Here is a 13,930-nt window from a genome sequence, read left to right as displayed (position 1 = left end):
CCTCACCCTCAACCCAGTGTTTTTACTTTGGTGCCCTATTCCAAACTCAGTCAAATCCTGCTTTGAGTTTCCCTTTCTGTTCTTCTTCCTCAACTGCTGTTTATGATTGGGATCATCCCATACTCGTCTTTATCTTTCTGACTTAGCTCACTTAACATGATTCCTTCTAGCTCCCTCCAAGATTGTTGGTATGTTTCTAATTCTACTTCTAAAAACCTTTTCTGTTTCATTTGGTTTAAATCCCCCCCCCCCCTTAACACTGCATTCTATTTACATAACCACTGTTAACAAGCACCACCCTCCCTCCAGGGCATTGGTGGTTCAGTGATAGAATTCTCGCTTGCTCTGCCCCCTCTCCTTGTCATACCCTGATTTTCACCAGTCACTTTTCTCTCCACCCTCTCTGCGTCGCATCCTGTTCCCACCCTACTGGGCTAGTATATTTATAAGGACAAGATTGTTTGTAGTTTTTAGTTTAGCTTAGCTTGGTAATATTGTATAGATTGTGCTGCGTCCTGCATGAATAAAGAGATACTGCGTACAACCCAGCCATGAGTCCCGGGTCATCTGTTACCTGCCCGTGAAGCCAGCCCGTCGAAGACAACATAATGGCGCCTACAACGTGGGACCGGACCTGCGCAACTCCCAGATAAGTGAAGACTTTGCCTACCTATGCACTATGGTCTTCTCTTCTACTTATGAAGAAGAGGTTTGCCAAAGCCTCTACTGTTTGATCGTGAGACAGTTACTCTGTCTCTGGAACATTTTGCTCTGGGCCACACTTTGTTTCCCTGACCGGGAACTTTGGTTTCTTGTGACCCTAATCATAGAACTTGGGAGATGCACTGGGATTTCTCCTTGGACTTTCTGGATTCCCTCTCCCATGTTTCCTGAGGAAAAGGACTACATTTTGCTCTGGGCCACAATTTGGTTCTTTATGACCATGATCGTAGACCTTGGGATATGCATGGGGATTTCCACTGAGACTTTCTGGACTTCTTCTTGAATGTTTCCCATGGAGAAGGACTACTCTAATTTGAGGAGCGTTCTCCAGTACCCTGGCAGTCCCCCAAAATGGAGATACGTGGTTAGTTCTACTCTCCTGATTGGATTCCTTCTTCGATGGGAAGACACTTTTAAAAATGGGTGCCTGAAGCAATCCAGCAAGAACAGTCAGAAGCACCCCAAATGGAATTTTGAAGAGCTTTTTGGACTAGGATGCCCTCCAGAGACTCATGATACTACATGGTGAGATGTGTTTCGTAAGAGAGTGATTTGAATGACTGAATTTTTGTTTGACATTGACTTAAAAAAAAAAATGCTGGACGCAGCCATGAATTCTAGAGACATCCAGAAACAATCCAAAAAATTGTTTTTTCCCTCCTTTGATTTCTTTTTTATGTCTTGGCATAAATCTGAAACGTTTAATCCTGAAACGGTATGAGTTATGGGTGGGGCAGATAGTGCAATGATTATGTTAATTATTCTCATGCCTGAGGCTTCTACCGTGGTTCTTCTGTTTACCTTTCCACATTTTATTGAGTTTAAACTGTTTAAACAACCTTAAAATCATACTAGAAAGGACTTCCAATTATAATGGAGTTATCAATTATAGTAAACTTCTAATCTGCTACAAGTTTTGTTTGACAAGTAAGTGAATTTCAGCTGTCAAGTCTTCACCTGAAAAAGCATCTACTTAAATGGAACTCCTGGAAATCCATTTGGACCCCTGTTCTCTGTCCGACCCCCCTATTTCTTTTATCAGTGCCCTAAATTTTTCTTTGTAAAGGTCCTTCTTCACCTCATTCATAAGATTCACCTTCAAGATATTTTATCTTTTTGGTTTAAATTTTAAATGGAATCTTTCACTTTTCTTTCCTCCAACTCCTTGTTTGAATACAGAAATGTCACAGATTTATAATGTATATAAATACTGTTAACTGTATACCCCATTGATCTGATCTAGGGCCCATGTCTATTCATACTTAGCACAGGAGCCTGTGTGATCTCTGCATCCCTGGTCTGAGCTTGCAGTCCATGGCCACAGCTAGGAGTATTCTAGGCTGCACTCGTTTCAGGAACAGTCTTCCTAGAGTAGCAGAGTATGTTGACCCAGCTTCCCTTCAAAGAGGGGGGCAGTTTCTACCATTGTTGGTTTACAGTGAGGGCAAGGTCCTGTATGGGCCCAATGATAGTGGAGAGAGGGATCTATTAGAGGTCTAGGTCCATCACATCTATGTGGGAATTCAAGGATTCCCTGACTAGGGCCCCAGATTATGAGGTGGCCTAGTAGTGACCAAAAGGGCCATCATTATAAAGTTATTTGTAAATGGCAGTAAATGACACAAATTAGGGTAGGGTCTTGTATAGTATAGTAAATCCTAACCATGGGATTTTCAAAGTAAACCTAATTTCCAAATAACTTGGTTATAACAATAACTATTGCCTTCTTAAACTCTTAGACAGCAAGAACTTTCCCCATTCTCTATAGAACCCATATATCTCCCAGTCCTGGAACCTGGTCTATGGCTTGTTTCCCTGCATGCTTCTCTTGATCCATATCACTTGATCTTCATATATATTGCCTCCAGGGTTATTGCTAGGGCTCAGTGCCTACACTAAGAATATACTTCTCCTGGAGGCCATTTTTCCCATTTTGTTGCCTTTGTTGTTACCTTGTTGTTGTTATTATTATTGTTATATAGGACAGAGAGAAATGGTTAGAGGAGGGGGAGGGAAAGATAGACACCTGCAGACCTGTTTCACTGCCCATGAAGTGACTCCAGTGCAGGTGGGGAGCTGTGGGCTCAAACTGGGATCTTTACCCCAGTCCTTGGGCTTTGTGCCATGTGTGCTTAACCCACTGTGCTACTACTGCCCACCCCCCCCCCATACTACTTAATACTGCATCTGCTGATACCAACCAAACCAATGCAACCAGTGCCACCTTAACATGTTTCACTTTGGGCAGTGCTCAGTGATGCCAGACCTGAAATGCCAACCCTCTAGCTTCATTACTATGGTGAGACCTTTCCTATTAATTCCATCTCAGATGGTGCATTTCCTAACAAAGCCACAGAACCTAGGTATAGAGCAAGACCCATGAGATAGGGCACATGTGCACAAGTATCCATAAGTTAGGAGAAAATATATACCTTAAAGTGAAAGTGTGCAATAGTCTGCACTAAGTAGATTTAGACTAAGTGCAGCAAGCAAGTAGAAAGACCTAAAAAAAGACGACACTATGAAGTACCTAATCAAATATTTTCTACTTAGACCTAGATACCCTCCTCACCCATTTCCTATTTCACTTCCTTCAATCACTCTAAGGCTGCCCTTGTCAGATAAAGTAAGGCTACAAAAGCTGGATAAGGGCAAGAGACTGGTATACTTTTTTTTTCCCTAAGTTTTTATTTATAAAATGGAAACACTGACAAGACCATAGGATAAGAGGGGGACAATGCCACACAATTCCTGTCACCAGAACTCCATTTCCTATCCTGATAGCTTTCCTATTCTTTAACCCTCTGGGAGCATGGACCCAGGAATATTATGGGGTGCAGAAGGTGGAAGGTCTGGCTTCTGTAATTGCTTCTCTGCTGAACATGGGTGTTGACAGATTGATCCATACTCCCATCTTGTCTCTCTCTCTATTCCTAGTGGGGCAGGGATCTGGGGAGGTGGGGCTCCAGGACACATTGGTGGGGTTGTCTGCCCAGGGAAGTCTGGTTAACATCATGGTAGCATTGGAACCTGGTGGCTGAAAAAGAGTTAAGATAGAAAGCAGAGCAAATTGTTGACTAATCATGAACCTAAAGGCAATAATATTGTGGATGGAGATGTGGTGTCTCCATTTTGGAAAAAGTTAGTAGAGATCTATTTTAGGTATATTCCAAGGGGCCCATGACCCAACTAGTTTTTGCCTGTGCCTGACATCCAATATGCAGTGACCTAAGCTATTGTCTGGGGAGGGTGGTGGTGGTGGTGGTGGTATCACAGTTGGAAAAAGGACCAGAAAGCTGTATCAGGGAAGAGAGTAGCTCCCAAATATGGGAAACGTATATAAATATTATTACCTGTAAACCCCATTGATCTGATCTGGGGCACATAGTACAGGAGCCTATGTAACCTCTGCATCCCTGTATATCTGAGCTCACATTCTGTGGTTATGGCTAGGAACATTCCAGGCTGTGCCAATTTCAGGACCCATCCTCTTTGGGTGATAGGCAGAGTATGCTATCCAACTTCCCTTTGGAGAATGGAACATTCCCTACCATTGTTGATTCACATTGAGGGCCAGGCCCAATAAGGGCCCACAGAGGGGTCCATTATGTTGTTCCTGATGGAGATGGCCAGCGACACTAGTGATCTGTTAGAGGTCTAGGCCCAACATGTCTCTGTGTGAATCCCAGGACTCCATGACTAGGGCCCGAGATGATGGGGTGCCTGGTAGTGAATAAAGAATCATCATTAAAGTAGAGACTACCATACTTCTATAATGTCTCTCCATTACCAGGCCAACCCATCATCAGGGGTCCTAGTCAGGGAATCCTGGGATTCCCACATAGATGTGATGGGACTAGACCATTAACAAGTCCCTCTCTCCACTGTCACTGGTCATCTCCATCAGGAACAACATCATAAACTCTCTTATGGGCCTTTACAGGACCTTGCCCTCAGTGTGGAACAGTGATAGGGACTGCCCTATTCCCAAAGGGAGGCTGAGTCTTCATACTCTGCTACTGGAAGAAGATTGGTCCTGAAATGAGTGCAGCCTAGAATGTTTCTAGTTATGACCATGGAATGTGAGCTCAGACCTACAGGGATACAAGGTTACACAGGCTCCTTTGCTTAATATAGGCCCCAAATTAGACAGATGGAGTTTACTGTTAATGCTATTTACATACTTTTCCCATATTTGGGAGATAACTTCTGCCCTTACCCAGCTTTCTAGTCTTATTTCCAACTCTTGACACTGTCTCCCTAGAAATACCTTTAACCTACCAGCATGTTAGCTGTTGGGCTCAGATAAAAATAATAAATCATGGTCCCCTTGGAATACAGCAAAAATAGATTTCTGGGAGTCAGACAGTAGTGCAGCGGGTTAAGCACATGTGGTGCAAAGCGCAAGGACCAGCATAAGAATCCTGGTTCGAGCCCCCGGCTCCCCACCTGTAGGGTAGTCGCTTCACAGGCAGTGAAACAGGTCTGCAGGTGTCTCTATCTTTCTCTCCTTCTCTCTGTCTTCCCTTCCTCTCTCCATTTCTCTGTCCTATCCAATAACAACATCAACAACAATAACTACAACAGCGAAACAACAAGGGCAACAAAAGGAAATAAATATCAAAATAAACAAACAAATAAATAAAAAGATAGACTTGTATTTTCAAAATGGAGGCCCCAAATCTCATCTGCTCTTTTCTTCTTTTTTAAACAATTTGTTCTGCTATATGTCTTAGTGCTTTTCAGCCACCAAGTTGCAAATGCTACCATGATGTCAATGTAAATGACCTGGGCAGACAACCTCACCCAGTGTGTCCTGGAACTCCACCTCTCCAAGGTCCTGCCCCACTAGGAAAAGATAGAAACAAGCTGCGAGTATGGATCGACTTGCTAACACCCATGCCCAGTAAAGAAGCAATTACAGAAGTCAGATCTTCCACTTTTGTACCCTGTAATGATCCTGGGTCCATACTCCCAGACTGATTAAATAGGAAAGCCTCCAACAAAGGGGATGGAATGCAGAACTCTGGTAGTGGGAATTATGTGGAATTGTACCTCTCTTATCCAACAAACTTGTGAATCATAATTAAATCAATAATAATAATAATAATAAAGCAATCCAAGGAGCTAGGCAGTGACACACCTTGTAGAACATGTACATTACAATGTGCAAGGATCTGGGCCCCCAGATCCCAGCTTGCAGGGGGAAGCTTCACAAGCAGTGAAGCAGTGCCACTGTATCTCTTTTTCTCTCCCTCTCTATCTCCTAATTCCCTCAATTTTTCTGTATCTAACATAAATATAATACAATTAAAAAATGATAAACATGCAGAATAATTTACTTTTTTTGTGATTTAACAATGATTGACAAGATTGTGGGATAAGAGGGGTATAATCCCATACAATTCCCACTACCAGAGTGCCATCTCCCATCCCATCCATTGGAAGGTTCCCTATTCTTTTTTTTTTCTCCAGGGTTATTGCTGGGCTTGGTGCCTGCACCATCAATCCACCGCTCCTGGAGGCCATTTCCCCCCCTTTGTTGCCCTTGTTGTTGTAGCCTTGTTGTGGTTATTGTTATTACCATTGTTGATGTTGTTCATTGTTGGATAGGACAGAGAGAAATGGAGAGAGGAGGGAAGACAGAGAAGGGCAGAGAAAGATAAACACCTGCAGACCTGCTTCACTGCCTGTGAAGCGACTCCCCTGCAGGTGGGGAGCCGGGGTCTCGAACCGGGATCCTTATGCCGGTCCTTGTGCTTTGCGCCACATGCACTTAACCCACTGCACCACCGCCCGACCCCCAGGTTCCCTATTCTTTATTCCTCTGGGAGTATGGGCCAGTGGTCTTTATGGGGCACAGAAAGTTGGAGGTCTGGCATCTGTAATTGTTTCTCTGTTGAACATAGGCGTTGACAGGTTGATCCATACCCCCATCCCGTTTCTATCTTTCCCTAGTGGGGTAGGGATCTAGGAGGTGGGGGTTCCAGGACACAGTGGTGAGGCTGTCTGTCCAGGGAGATCAGGTTGGCATCATGGTAGCACCTGCAACTTGGAGACCGAGTGTCAGGATATAAAGCAGAACAAATTGTTTAATAATCAGAAACCTAAAGGTAAGAATACAGCAAATGAAATTTTGGGTCTTCATGTTGTAAGAGGCTAGAAAGTATATTTTAGGTATATTCCAAGGTGCCCATGAATTTACTAATTTTTTCCTGAGCCTGACAGCTAACATACAGGTGGGCTAAAAGTATTTTCTGGGAAGATGGTGTCAGAGTTGAGAACAGGACTAGAAAGCTGAATCAGGGCAGAGAGTAGTAGCTCCCAAATATGGGAGAAGTATATAAATACCGTTACTAGTAAACCCTATCAATATGTGCCGGGATAGCCTGAGGGTACTTCTTCCCGAGCTAGTGCTCTCTGGGTTGGAGAGAACTCAACTGGAGCTGATCTAGGCTGCTGTGTGGGAGAGGGATCAGGAACTCGTGCTGCACCAACTTCCGCAGGAGATACACTCTGGAACTCTCGGAGCCGGAAAGCAATTTCCAAGTGTCTTTAATCAGAAGAGCAGCTGTTTTTATACTCTCCAAGTAGGGTGGAAACAGGATGTGATATAGAGAGGGTGGAGAGAAAAGTGACTGGTGAAAATCAGAGTGTGACAAGGAGGGGGCGGAACAGGCGAGAATCCTATAACTGAACCACCAATGCCCTGGAGTGCTTTATGTAAAAGTGATTTATGTAAATAGACCAAACCTTTGGATCAGTAAATCCCTATATAGGCATATGGATAAGAAGAAGCCAGGGGGAGGTGGCAACTACCCAACAAATATGACCTAGGGCCCATGTCTATTCATATTTAATGGAGGAGCCTGTATAACCTCTGCAACGCTGTTGATCTAAATTGACATTACATAGTCATAGCTAGAAACATTCTAGGCTGCACTCATTTCAGGACCAATCTTCTTCCAGTAGCAGAGTATGAAGACCCAGCCTCCCTTTGGGAATAGGGCAGTTTCTGCCATTGTTGTTCCACACTGAGGGCAAGATCCTGTAGAGGTCCACAAGAGGGTTTATGATATTGTTCCTGATGGAGATGACCAGTGATGGAGGAGAGACGGATCTGTTAGAGGTCTAGGCCCATTGCATCTATTTGGGAATCCCAGGATTCCCTGGCTAGGACCCTGGATGATGGGGTGGCCTGGTAGTGGCCAAAAAGGGCCATCATCATCAAAGTGTGCTGGTCTCTTGTTCTTTTCAGCTTTTGTAGTCCTTTTTTTTAAAAAAAATTTTTTCAATATTTATTTATTCCCTTTTGTTGCCCTTGTTTTTTTTTATTGTTGTAGGTATTATTGTTGTTGTTATTGATGTCCTTGTTGTTGGATAGGACAGAGAGAAATGGAGAGAGATGGGGAAGACAGAGAGAGAGAAAGATAGACACATGCAGACCTACTTCACTTCCTGTGAAGTGACTCCCCTGCAGGTGGGGAGCCGGGGGCTTGAACCGGGATCCTCATGCTGTCCTTGCGCTTTGCACCACGTGCGCTTAACCCGCTGAGCTACCACCTGACTCCCTGTAGTCCTTATTTTATCTGACACGGTTAAACTTAGTATGATTGAGGGAAGTGAGATGGGAAGTAGGTGAGGAAAGTATATAGGTCTAAGTAGAAAATATTTGATTGAGTACTTTATGGTGTGTTTTTTTAGGGCTTTCTATTTGCTTGCTCCACTGTAGACTATTGCATACTTGTGCTTTATATATTCCCCCCCAATTTATGGATACTTGTGCACATGTGCCCTATCTCGTGGGCCCTGGTCTATATCTAGGTTCTGTAACTTTGTTAGGAATTGCACCATTTGAAAGGGAACTAAGGAATCCCATGAGCTAGGTAAGGTCTCATCTGAGTATTGGAGCCTGGTGTCTCTGAAAGGTCCCAGGTTTAATCCTCAGGACCACCATAAGCGAGAGCTTATTAGTGCTCTGGGAAAACAAACACAAACATTACATTTCCAGAGTAACGCTATACATTTGACTTATCTTTTTAAAAAATATATTTTTTTATTTTTTATTTAAGAAAGGATTAATTAACAAAACCATAGGGTAGGAGGGGTACAATTCCCACCACCCAATCTCCATATCCCACCCCCTCCACTGATAGCTTTCCCATTCTCTATCCCTCTGGGAGCATGGACCCAGGGTCCTTGTGGGTTGCAGAAGGTAGAAGGTCTGGCTTCTGTAATTGCTTCGCCGCTGAACATGGGCGTTGACTGATCAGTCCATACTCCCAGTCTGCCTCTCTCTTTCCCTAGTAGGATGGGTCTCTGGGGAAGCGGAGCTCCAGGACACATTGGTGGGGTCTTCAGTCTAGGGAAGCCTGGCCAGCATCCTGATGACATCTGGAACCTGGTGACTGAAAAGAGAGTTAACATACGAAGCCAAACAAATTGTTGAGCAATCATGGACCCAAAGCTTGGAATAGTGGAGAGGAAGTGTTAGGGGGGTACTCACTGCAAACTCTAGTGGACTTCTGCTTTCAGATATATATTTTGCAGTAGTTTACGGATACGTGTGAACATATGCTCTCTCTCACAGAAACTGGTGTATATCTAGGTTTTGGGACTTTGTTAGAAAGTGAACCACCTGAGATGGAATTAGAGTATACTATGAAAGGAAAGGTCTCACCCGAGTAATGAAGCTGAAGGGTTGTCATTCCACATGTGAAGTCTCTGGACACAGTCTGAAGTGAAGCATGTTGAGGTGGCAATCATTGTGTTGGTTACGTTGTGATTGGCAGATGCAATATTATTTTATATAGATTGGGAGAGGCATACGGGAAAGTGGGCCCTATCCAAGGGTTCCAGGACTGGGGGAAGTAGAGGCTCTATAGTGGAGATGTGAGGTTCCTGCTGTCTTAGGGTTCAAAAAGACAATCGATAGTTAATGTTATCATCACATTATTTGGTAATTGGGTTAACTTTGAAAAGTCCTTTTGTTAGGGTTTGCTGTACAGTACCCAGTATCTTGTATATAGCTGTGCTTAAAATATAATTTTTTATTGGTGATTTAATAATGGTTTACAAGGCTGTAAAGTTACAGGGGAATAGTTCCATACCACACTCACTACCAAAATTCTGCACCTCTCCCCTGGCCACCATAGTTCTCACAAAGTCTTAGAGACAGTTTGGCTACTTTTTTTTTTCTTCAAGTTCATGTTTTAATTCTCTGTGTTCTTTTATTCCCAACAATTTAACATAAAGATCAAACATATGGAGAAGCTGGAAGAATTGAACAATGAACCATCCAGATTCTATAATTAGCATTTTGTCATATTTGTTTTATCATATATAAAGTTACCTATATACCCATCTATCCATCCATAAAGTCATCAGATTTCTGATATATTTTTCCAAGTATAATTTACTTAAAATAGATTTATAAGATTTATAGCAGGTAGTGTTAATGATTTATTTGTTCCTCTACAGATAGGTATTCTAGTATTTTGCTATTATAAGACAATGTTTAAATTAGTATTCTTGTATTTATACAAAGCATATTCTTTAAGATAGTAATCTCACTTTTAGGAATCTAGCCTACTGAAGTTAAAGCATCATTACTGTAAAGTATACTAAGGTATAAGTATAAAACAAAACATCACCAAAACCAAAATCATAATTAGGTACTGGCTTGCAGAGCAAAACAAAAAAAATCATATTTAATAGGAACATACATATTTAGCTGAGTATCAACTTTCCTTCCTGTTTGGACTTTTTGAGAGGGATCCTGAAGCAATGACAATGATTTTTTAAAAAATAATTTTTATTTATAAAATGGAAATACTGACAAGACCATAGGATAAGAGGGGGACAATGCCACACAATTCCCACCACCAGAACTCCATATCCCATCCCCTCCCCTGATAGCTTTCCTATTCTTTATCCCTCTGGGAGTATGGACCCAGGGTCATTATGGGGTACAGAAGGTGGAAGGTCTGGCTTCTGTAATTGCTTCTCAGCCGAACATGGGCATTAACAGGCTGATTCATACTCCCAGAATGGCAATGATTTTATGATTTTCTTTTTGCCTCCAGGGTTATTGCTGGGACTCAGTGCCTGCACCATGAATCCACTGCTCCTGGAGGCCAATTTTTCCCCCTTTTGTTGCCCTTGTTGTTGTAGCCTTGTTGTGGTTATTATTGTTGTTGATGTCATTCGTTATTGGATAGGACAGAGAGAAATGGAGAGAGGAGGGGAAGACAGAGAAGGGGAGAGAAAGATAGACACCTGCAGACCTGCTTCACTGCCTGTGAAGCGACTCCCCTGCAGGTGGGAGCCAGGGGCTTGAACCAGGATCCTTACGCCGATCCTTGCTCTTTGCGACATGTACCTTTAACCCGCTGTGCTACCGCCTGACCTCCTGATTTTATGATTTTATCTTCACTTCCTTTATTTCTCTCTCTCTTTTATAGAGCACTTCACAGCTTGGCTTATGATGTGGGGGTTTGAACTTATACGATATCAGAGCCTCAGGCATAAAAGTCTCTTGGGGGGGTCGGGCGGTAGTGCAGTGGGTTAAGTGCACATGGCACAAAGCCTAAGGACCTACATAAGCATTCTGGTTCCAGCCCCCAACTCCTCACCTGCAGGGGGGTTGCTTCACAAACGGTAAAGCAGATCTACAGGTGTCTTTCTCTCCCCTTCTCTGTCTTCCCACCCTCTTGATTTCTCTCTGTCCTATCCAACAACAACAATAATAATAACAATAAATAACAAGGGCAAAAAAATGGTAAAAACGGCCTCCAGGAGCAGTGGATTCTTAGTGCAGGCCCTCAGCCCAAGCGATAACCCTGGAGGCAGAAAAAAAAAGTCTCTTGCATAACCCTCATCCTGTCTCTCCAGCCCTCCATTCCCTTTCCAATCAAGGCAAAGGCACAGAGGAAAAAGAAAATAACAAGTATTATTAATTCACAAAAGCAAGGGGTACTGGTAACTTATGTTATGCCCATTTTTGTATTTCATAAATACTTCAGGCTGAGGAGATAGCATAGCTGATTACACAATAGACTGTCATGCCTCAAATACCAGAGATTCTAGATTCAAAATCCAGCATCATAATAAGTCAATGCTGATCAGTGCTCTGCCCAAAATATTAAAATAATAATATTAACCTTAAAGATACTCTCAAAAATTTGCTACTATCTCTAGTGCAGATGACAGTAAGGACTAAACTCTTCCAGTAGATGGCAGTATTTTTTCAGGTTGAGAAATCTTGGCATATCTGAAGATTTGCCTCAAGGCTTGTTTTTGTTTTTAAGTCTAGTCATTTTTAGGTGACAAATAAGTTAAAAAAAAAAAATGATGTTTCTCTCACATTCTTAAAAACGTTACTGTTGATTTCTTTCCAAAATCTTCAGGTGGGGAATTTATACTTCTGATAGAAGCTATGACTAAGGAATTGTTAATTGATGGTACTGTCTTGGAGAAAATGACATGTCAAGCATTTTTTTTTTCTTTTAACCTGTATTATAATAAAACAAAACATTGACTCTAGAACTATTTCTTTCTTTCTTCCTTTCTTTCTTTCTTTTTAAAGATTTTATTTATTCATGAGAAGATAGGAGGAGAGAGAAAGAACCAGACATCACTCTGGCACATGTGCTGCCAGGGATCGAACTCAGGACCTCATGCTTGAGAGTCCAAAGCCTCATCACTGCACCACCTCCCGGACCACTCTAGAACTATTTTCTAAACAGGGCAAATGCAAAGTCATGTAGATTATTTTCCCGGCTGGTTAATTATGAGCTTTAAGAAAATATTCACATACTCTATTTTAATGGCAACACCCACGTTTGCAGCTCCGCACGCCCTCTCAATACCCCAACAGATGGTTAGGTGCTGTCATCTGTCTGACACGAACTAAACAGGTGCAGAAACTAGGTTTAGGGACAGAGGGGTGGGTAAAAGGACAGCAATTCCAGGGACATATGCTGAAGTTGAAAGAAGAAAGTGTTAATTAGTGGAATAATCTCTCAGATACCTAACCTTCAAAAAAAAAAAAAAAGCTGTCTTAGCAAGAGTAGAGAAAGAGGCTGGGTGTACGAAAGGTGTTTCACAGATATTTCAGAAGCACACACCTTATAAACCAAGTCTCGAGTTGGAAAAGCATGTTCGAGGGCTCAGTGTTAGGTGACCAAGTCCACTTGCCAACATTCAAGTCTTGTTAGAAGGGCCAAAAATTTTAGAGTTTAGGGTATTTTTAAAAAATTCCCCCTCTTCTACCTTCTGTACGATTGGGGCACCTCCTGGGCCCACTCGGCGAGCCTTGGCCTGGGCCTCGCACATCCAGATCCAAGTAAAGCGAGCCCAGTCGGGCGACTCGGACCACGTACCGACGGGTGGCCTCCCCGCCGCCCAGGGCGCCGCCTCTTTCCTCCAGGCCAGCGGCCGCAGCTCACAGCCGCCCCAGACCTTGGCACCAGGGGTTACGCCGAGGGCAGAGAGGGGCGAGGGGCGGGCTGCGAGCCCCGGAGCAAAGGGCACCCAGGGCCTGACAAAGCTGCGGTGTGATCTATAGCGTTACTTGTCCCGCTCCTCCAACCAGAACCGAACCGAGCCCCGAGGCCATCCGTGTCCAGATTTGCGGGCCGCCCCTTGGTTCTAGAGGCCCACGACTCAAGGCACCCGTTTTCGCCCCACATCTCCGCCATTCTCCCAAAAACGCTTTCTCACCCCTAGGTCCCAGCCTGACCGAGGGGTCACCCAGATCCGCGAGCCACACTCCCAAGGACAAGCAGCCGGGGGCAGCACCGACGCCGCTCCGGCTCCAACGTCCCGGCCTTCAGGACACGCGGGCCGGCGAGGAATGCACTCGGACCCGCCCCTTCCCCAAACTTCTTCCATCTGCCCCGCAGCTCCTGCAGCCCGACCCTCTGCGCCACTCGGCTCCTCCCTCTCCGCGCCCCCTCCCCTCCGGTCCCCTCGGTGGAATCCGGCCCCAGCCCCCGCCGCCGGCCCGGCCCGGCCCGGCCCGGGGATCCTCCCCCGACTCCCCCCCTCGCGCCTCCGCCGCCGCCCGGGCTCCTCTCCCTCCCGCGCGGGCGCTCCTGCCAAGCCCATGATGTAATGGTGTATGTTAATCAGTAGCATGTGGGGAGCTCCGGCTCGGGCGGTTAGTCCTCTGCGAGCCGACACCGGAGGCAGCAGCAGCGGCGGC

General features: G+C 44.3%; 1 long non-coding RNA gene across 1 annotated transcript; it reads right to left on the bottom strand.

The window, feature by feature from the left end:
- Positions 1–11,157: 11,157 nt before the first annotated feature.
- On the bottom strand, positions 11,158–13,737 carry LOC132533440 (uncharacterized). The gene is made up of 2 exons (XR_009545328.1): positions 13,447–13,737; positions 11,158–12,933 (listed from the first exon to the last, which is right to left on the bottom strand). It is a non-coding gene; the product is annotated as an uncharacterized LOC132533440 (long non-coding RNA).
- Positions 13,738–13,930: the final 193 nt, after the last annotated feature.

Source organism: Erinaceus europaeus, chromosome 16, assembly GCF_950295315.1.
Source record: "Erinaceus europaeus chromosome 16, mEriEur2.1, whole genome shotgun sequence".
Classification (NCBI taxonomy): Eukaryota; Metazoa; Chordata; class Mammalia; order Eulipotyphla; family Erinaceidae; genus Erinaceus; species Erinaceus europaeus.
Note: the sequence above shows the minus strand (reverse complement) of the source record. Positions and strands in the feature narration are given on the sequence as shown.